We start from the raw sequence: 8,706 nt of genomic DNA, 5'->3' as shown, positions 1-8,706 counted from the left end.
GAGAGAGAGAGAGAGAGATTTTGGTGACGTTGGTATAGAGCATATACTTTATTGGTGACAAGTATAATTCCTTTGCTATCTCTCTATATTTTATTGAAAGTTATATTCTAACACACACAATTTGATGTCGTGCGAGAACTAAGAAAGTGAGTGTTTACGTGCTTCTCCATTTAAAAAGGTTAATCCTTTCTATCTTCCTTGAAAAGACGAGCTCTTGTTGGCCATAGCTTTCCTCAAAGGTTTTATGATGTTTTGCTTTAGCGAGAAACTAGGCTCTCAGGATTAAAGAATATTAACCAATTTATCAATAAAGTAGTTATTTGAAAAGAATTAGTCTATTATTAAAAGAATATCTAAAGGATGAGGTTTTTATAAGGCCTAGGTTTATGAAACAAAATAAGACATCACCTCAAATCCCTGTTTGGAAAGTACTTTTAGCAATGAAAATCTCTATTATGGCTGTAAAATCAATTTTCAACACTAACAACAAAATTTGAAACTCAAAAAATAGTACAAATCTTGTGAGCACTGATTTTTAAAGCAAAATGGGTAGTCTAGATAATTTATTACAATATACACTTTTTTTAGAGCTTAAAATCGTATTTTCGTTTTACAAGCATAATGTTCAAGTCAAGCTAATCAATATAAAGGTTTTCTAATGCTTAACTTGCAATTTTCAATGAGTTATGAAGTGAGGATTTACTTATTTTCATCGGGCCGCAGCCTTATCAAAACCATTTTCCATACCTAAATACCCATATTGCATACTGTGTACTTGAAAAATTAAAATCCCAAGATTGAATACGAACCATTTAATTTCTAGAGGCCAAGATAAGTGTTGAAGATCTCAAATTGCAAACTTGTATTTTTTTTCTTTTTAATTTATCATATGATGATTCCTAGTTAGATCATAAAAGTTCATCAAAAAGTCCTACAAAGTAGCTATTTTTCCCAAATGAGCCCTTAAATTATTCAAGAGTGGATAAAATACTCCCACGGGAACAAGATCTACAGATGCTTCAACAGGTGAATCTAGTGTTACTGGACACTTTGAATTTTGATGGTATCATGAGACTCTACTCAAACAAATGTTACCAAGTTTGAATCCTGTCAATGAACATTTATTTCTTTTTACCTTTCTTTATTATAAAGTTAATAAAACATTCAAGACTAAAGAGCACACCTTGGACCTAGGACAGCTAGCATATGAAACTCTCGTGCCTCAACAAAGCGTACTATACAGACATTATTTTATACATAAAAGCAATTTTACTTAAAAATGAAAGCATAACAAATGGAGTTTGAACCCATGATCTCTTATGATGGGGTTTGTTCAAACAAGGTGTCAACTCTACCACCACAACATTGTGTATTAGATGCACGTGTTGGGAAGTATTGACATTCTAGTCCTACATGCTAAACACTCCGACACGTACTAAATACCAATATATATATATATAACTCACCTGAACTTTTACATAAACTCAGATTTAATATATAATGCAATTAAAAAGATGAATTTGATCTTAGAGTCCATTGTATTATTTGTGTCCACTTGCCACTATTCTCTACCATTTTAAGGTCTGCTGTTCAGTTTCCTTCCCCCGTTGCTTCCCCTAAGATCTCTGTGATGAGTGGAGAACACATTCAAATTTTGAGGTCCAACAAAGGATGTTAGTTGTGTTTATGAATACAAGTATCATCCCCGCATCCTCCCAACACCTTCCCTCTTGGCAAAAGTGCGTCCTCGTGCCCCTTGATCGGTCGCTTGTCTCATCCAACGGCCCCTTCCCCGTTTCTTCCTCTACTTGGCTAATCTCCCCAGCAGGCCTCCTTCCAAACCCCAACGTCTTACCCTTCCCTCCAACCCTGATGCTATCCCCCTTAACTCTCACTGCACTTCAATTTCCATTTTACCTCGCTCTGCATCAATGGTTTCCCCATCCCCTCACTACCCTTCCTGATGGGACTGCATTGTCTCTCGGGTCGATCCCCCAACCTTTGCTTGGGCCAACACTACCCTTAATATGGCTTCCCTCAACTCCTCTTGGGGGTCTTCAAACAACTTTAGGAGTAAATTTGCGACATGTGTGGACTCTACTTTTGTCAACAACCTGGATTGCAGGCAAGGAGATGTTCTCGAGGTTTTGAAAGTAATGGGTTTCAAATTCAACGGCTCCAAGGAGATTCTTTCATCACTGCAAAAGCCAAATCTCCTTCTTAAAGTCGAGATCAAAGGAAGACGTGAAGTATCTAATCTAATGGTCTTTTGGGTCAATTACGTTAAATGTTCTTTGCATAAGTCATTCCCCAACTAGAGCCCCTCGCCAATGATGCCTCACTAGGCACAGCGATCCTTACCACCTTGCCTTCAAATATCCTCATGTGGAATGTCTGTGGCCCAGGCGAAACCCAGAAAAGAAGAGTAATTGGAGACCTTTGCGCCAAATAATCCCCCTCCCTTCTTTCTTTGATTGATACCAAACTCCCAGCCCCTAGCCTCCCTTGAATCTGACATATCTAGGGCCATAGGCCCTGTAGTTGGGTCACCCTTAAAGTTGTAGGGCCATCGGGAGGAATATGGGTCCTCTAGGACCCCACATTCCACTCCATTTCGAGCTCTACCATCACCCAATTCTCAGTCATGGTGGTTCTCTCCAGGCTCTCAAATGGATTACAATGGAAATGCATGACGGTTTATGGTCTCAGCCTTGACAACCTTAGGCCTTCTTTCTGGGCAGAGTTACAATCTACGGCCTCTTCAACTCCCTCCACTGGGTGCTTGGGTGGGGACTTCAATGCCACCTGATAGTCCCACGACCACAAGTCCAATCACGGAATCTCCCCGATAATGGTCCACGTCTCAAATTTTGTCTTCTAAAATCAATTGCTTGACATACCTCTTGAAGGAGCTCGATTCACCTGGTCAAACCACTCTCTATATCCCTCTCTATCCATGTTCGATCACTTTCTCATATCCTTAGATTGGGACTAAAAATTTTTAGGCTTTCATTCCTCGATTTTACCTAAAACAACTTCGGACCACCACCCTATCCTCCTAGATACCCAGTCAATTACCGGGGACCCAACATCTTTTCGATTTGAAATATGGTAGCTCTACGAACCAAATTTTGCTAATCTTGTCAAATCCTGGTGGGACTCTTACCGATCCTTGGTAAGGGGATGGGCTGGTTTCCGACTTCAAAGGAAGCTACAGCTGCTCAAAGCCTCTCAGAAAATATGGAAATCCCAACCAATGTAACAAAAATCAGGCGGTTCAAATTCGAACCACCCGATGAGATAGGAATTGGCCCTTTCCTGTTTCGGTCAGTTTTGGTGAATCAGTTTGGTATTTGAAAAAATTCAAAAAAACTTATATAAAATATCAAAAATAAGAAATTTTGTTTGTAATACATTTTACTGCTCGGGACTTGTCCAGTTAGGCCAGTTGAACCGTTTCCAACCCCATGTCCGGTTAACCATTTTTTATTTTTTATACATCCCAACACTTGGGTAACTTTAAATCCCAGAAGGAGACTCTTCTTCATTTTATTTAACTGTGGGACCAACATGAGGTGGTTAGGCAACTCTCTCAGGCTGAAAGTGACCGGCAGTCAAGGCCAAATATGATTACCATCTTATTCTCCTCAAGGAGGATATTTTTTGGTCCCAAAGAACCAAAGTCAAATGGATGGAGTTGAGTGAAGGATGCATCCGAGGTAAGGTGCACCTTCAAATTTTATCATGGTATATAATTTTGATATAAAATGTCTTCGGATTATCTCAAAATCTATTTTTATATTTATTTATAAAATTTTAAATTTCAAAAATAGCTCAAATCAAGTAAATCTATAAACATATGAAAATCTTAAAAATGGACGGTGTAGATAATATGTTGTAAAATGCACTATTTCTGAGACTTGAAATCTTTTTATTTTGGGTGCAGTTGGCATACAAATGCATCCATAGCTGTAAAGGTAAGGTGCACCTTCAAATTCTATCATGGTATATAATTTTGATGTAAAATGTTCTTAGGATTATCTCAAAATTTATTTTTATATCTAATTATAAAATTTTAAATTTAAAAAATGGTTAAAATCAAGTAGATCTATAAACATATGAAACTTTTGAAAATGGACGGTGTAAATAATATGTTGTAAAATGTACTATTTTTTAGACTTAAAATCTTTTTATTTTTCATGGTCATACATATCGATGTCGAGATGATCAATCAAAGGGTTTTTCAACATTAAACCTACATTTTCCGATGGATTTTTTAGGTGCATCCGTATTTCTACACTATAAGGTTGCATCTTTATGTAAACTTTTTCCTTTTATTTTTCATGGTCATACATCTCGATGTCGAAATGATCAATCAAAGGCTTTTCAAAATTAAAACTACCTTTTTCGATGGATTTTTTATGTGCATATGTAGTTCTACATCCTTAAATAAACTTTTTCTTTTTTTTAATTGACTTATACTTTAAATTGTGGGTTGTTTGAGGTCACGCATGTCAGATTCCCATCGTTATCCATTAAGGGCAAGGCTTCAAACTCCACATTTATTAGTTTGATAAACATCACATATTCTCAATGAATTGTTGAAGTAAAAAACATTGCATCATTTGAGTGACTCATTTGACCCGTAGAGATCTTAGAATTTGAGCCCTACATTGATGTTTAAAAGACTTAATTTAAAAGATTTTAGCGAGTTTGGGGTTCCAAGTTCGAATCTACACCTGAACTATCCTAAAAAAACAAAAAGCAAAAAGCACAGCACGAGGCCATACATTTTGGATTTTTTTATATCATTCAATTATTGTGGCTCAGAAGCTATGACTCTTGATAGAGTTTAATGTCAGAACAAGATTCATATAACACACCCCAAATAGTTAGGATCATAGGAAGCAAGTCTCCGTTTAAAACACTATCTTTTCAAAAAAAAAGAATTGATTTTTTTACATTTTTGAGTTTTTCAAAAGATCTTTAAAAACTCGTGTTTTATTAATGGAACCAATATAAATCCTTATTTTTTATTTTTTCAAAAGAATTTTTAAAAAAAACTTCTTCCCTAGAACCTTATTTCTTCATTAATTTAATATTATTGAATTTTTGGTTTAAGGATAAGTACATTATGGTGAGAATAAATCCTTATTTTATATTTTTTGGAAAGAACTTTTTTTGAAAACTTCTTCCCTGGAACCTTTTTTTCTTCACTAACTTAATACTATTGAATTTTGGTTTAAAGATAGGTACACTACAATCAGAGCAAATTAAGAATCTTGATTTAACAAAAAATTCCATCAAAAATTTCACCAATGAGTTCCCTTAAAAAAAGTGTGTAAAAAAATATAAGCTATATATTCCAAAAAAAGGTAATCAAAACAATTGTATATCTAAAAATAATTCGTAGAATTAAATAAAGAGTTTGTAGAAATGAAAAGCAATCCACGAAAACAAAAAAGAAGAAGCAACACAAAAGAAAGAGACAATCAACCACAACGCAAAGATATATGTGGTTCGGCAATGTGCCTACGTCCATGGGAGATTAAAGTTTCTTTACTGATAATGGAGAATAGGGTTACAATTCGCTCTTTTCCTCACGCCTCTCTGTTTTTATCTAATTACAAAGAGATCTGTGTTTTTTTCCTTAACTCTTAACCCTGGATGAACCTCCAATCGCAACAAGTCTCAGATAGATAATACAAATTACTGAAATACCCTTGTACGGATATATATCAAGTTCCAGATTGATATATACCCTTGTACAAATATATCTCAAGTCCTAAATTATCGAAATACCCTTCGGCCTTTTAACAGCCCTCCAAAGTTGTCTTTTTTTTTTTTACTCCACCTTGGCATATCTATTTCCTCAGAATACATCAATCCTCAACAATCTCCACCTTAGCTTGAATTATGTCGAGCCATCCTGAAGATGTCTTCATCCACGTACCTCCATAAAGGTACACGACTATACCCCCACCTGCCATGGGGTACTTCCCTCACTCTCAACAATGAGAGACATTAAGCAACTCCAAGCAAAGCTTAAACTTCTCCGTGGTGACCGGCTTTGTAAGCATATCTATAGGGTTGTTATTTGTATGAATTTTCTTCAGGTGAATGATTCTTTTTGATACAAGCTCCCTGATCTTGGAATATCTCACATCAATGTGTTTTGTCCTTGTACGAAACATTTGATTCTTTGCAAGATTTATGGCACTCGGACTATCACAATGTAACACAGTACCTTCTTGCTCCACCCCCAACTCACGAGCCAAACTAGTCGACCAAAGCGCCTCCTTTGTAGCCTCAACTGTTGCCATGTACTATGCTTCTATCGTAGACAAGGCAATCGTGGGTTGAAGCATTGTCTTCCATGAAATACATCCACCTGCTAATGTAAAGACATACCCTGTAGGAAACCTTCGCTTGTCTAAATCACCAGCATAATTGGAATCGACATATCCCGCCAGTTCTGTAGAGCTTATCTTTTTATTGAATATAATTCCTAGATCTGACGTCCCGCTTAGATATTTGAAATCCACTTAATAGCATTCCAATACTCCCTTCCAATATTACTCATGTATCGACTAACAACACTGACATCATGAGATAAATCTAGCCTGCTACAAACCATAGCATACATGGGGCTTCTGACTGTGCTAGCATAGGGCACTAGAGACATCTGCTCTATCTCCTCATCCGTAGTGGGACACTGTCGTTCAGATAACTTGAAGTGACTCGCCAATGGAGTGCTAACTGACTTGGCCTTTTCCATGTTGAAACGCTTCAGCATCTTTTCAACATATATTTTCTGAGTTACCCAGAGTTTTACGTGTACTTCTATCTCTATGAATCTCCATACCAAGCATTCTATTAGCAGCCCCTAGATCCTTCATTTTAAACTCAGAACTTAACATAGACTAGAGAGAAGTTATGTCACATGCATTCTTGACAGCGATGAGCATGTCATCAACATAAAGCATTAAGAGAATAAGAAAATTATCATCAAGAACTTTAAAATAAATACAACAATCATACTCGCTTCTTGAATAACCAATCCGCACCATGAAAGAGTCCAAGCGCTTGTACCACTGCCTGGGATATTGCTTAAGACCATAAAACGATCTCTTGAGCAATCAAACTTGATATTCTTTTCCATGCACCTTGTAGCCTTCAGGTTGCTCCATAACGATTTGTTCCTCCAAATCACCATGAAGAAACGATGTCTTCACGTGAAGCTGTTCTAACTCCAAATCAAGCATAACTACTAAAGAAAGTAATAGTCTTATTGAAGTGTGCTTGACAACCAGATAAAATATTTCATTGTAGTCCACTCCCTCTTTCTGAACGTAGCCCTTTGCTACAAGTCTAGCCTTGAATCTCTTACATTCCTTTTTTGTTGCTGCCTCTTTCTTCCGAAAGATTTACTTACACCGAATTGATTTCCTTCCCTTAGGCCTCTTGACAAGCTCCTAAGTCTTGTTATTTTTCAAAGACTCCATCTTCTCCATCATGGTTGTCATCCATTTATCACTTTGTGCATCACTTAGAGTAGCTTCGAATAAGTCGATTTCCCTAGTACCAACAGTTAGAGCAAATACTATCATGTCTTCAAAGTCGTATCTCACAGGGGCTTTGTGAACACGCTTCTTTCTGCCTTTTGCCAAACTGTAGGGTTCACTATGTGTTTGCTGCTGTTCTAGTATGCTACTTGATGATTTTCCTCTTCTTGTGTTTCAAACCCTTCTAGCTCTACCTGGACTGTCGATCTTTCTCTATCACTTTCGTCTACTTGCACTGTGTCATCTTGCATGTTGATTGACTTCACCATGTGAGATTCATCAACACAACATCCCTACTAAGCACAACCTTATGTGAAGTAGGATCTCAAAGCTTGAATCTCTTCACTCCCTTTTCAAAATCGAGAAAGATACATTGCTTAGACTTATAGACTAATTTAAAACGTTTCCCACTTTGCACATGGACATAGGCTGAACATTTGAAGATCTTCAATATAGAGTAATCTACTGGCTTTCATGTCCACATCTCCTCTGGAATTTTGCAACCAATCGTTATAAATGGTGGCTTATTAATGATGAAACAGGCCATGTTAACTGCTTTTGCTCAGAAATTTTTCTTCAAATCTGCATTCGATCTCATACTACGAGCTCTTTTTAAAAGAGTCATGTTCATCCTCTCAGCCACACCATTTTGCTGAGGAGTTTCTGGTGTGTTAAAGTGCAGTGCAATTCACTCTTTTTTACAGAATTCTTGAAATTCTCTAAACTTGTACTCCCCTCCATTATCTAATCTCAAACATTTCTGTTTCTTTTTTGTCTTCTTTTTTACCTCTGCTTTCATTTGTTTAAACTTCGTGAATGCTTCACTTTTGTGTTTCATGAAGTAGACCTAGACATTTCTTGAGTAATCGTCAATGCAGGTAATGAAGTATTCTGCCTTACCCTTGGATTTGATTGGTGAAGGCCCCCATATATCAGTGTGTACATAGTCTAGTATATTCTTGCTTATATGAATTACAGTTTTGTATCTAATCTTGCATTGTTTACCAAAAACACAGTACTTACAGAAATCTAGTTTACAGGCTCTGATACCATTCAACAAATTTTTTTTATGAAGTTCCATCATACCTCGTTCACTCATATGCCATAAACGCATATGCCATAGGTTTGTGTTATCTGTGTT

The sequence above is a fragment of the Amborella trichopoda genome, chromosome 2 (genome assembly GCF_054954075.1).
Source record: "Amborella trichopoda isolate Santa Cruz 75 chromosome 2, AtrichopodaSantaCruz75HAP2 v2.0, whole genome shotgun sequence".
Taxonomy (NCBI): domain Eukaryota; kingdom Viridiplantae; phylum Streptophyta; class Magnoliopsida; order Amborellales; family Amborellaceae; genus Amborella; species Amborella trichopoda.
This window is presented reverse-complemented; position numbering follows the sequence as displayed.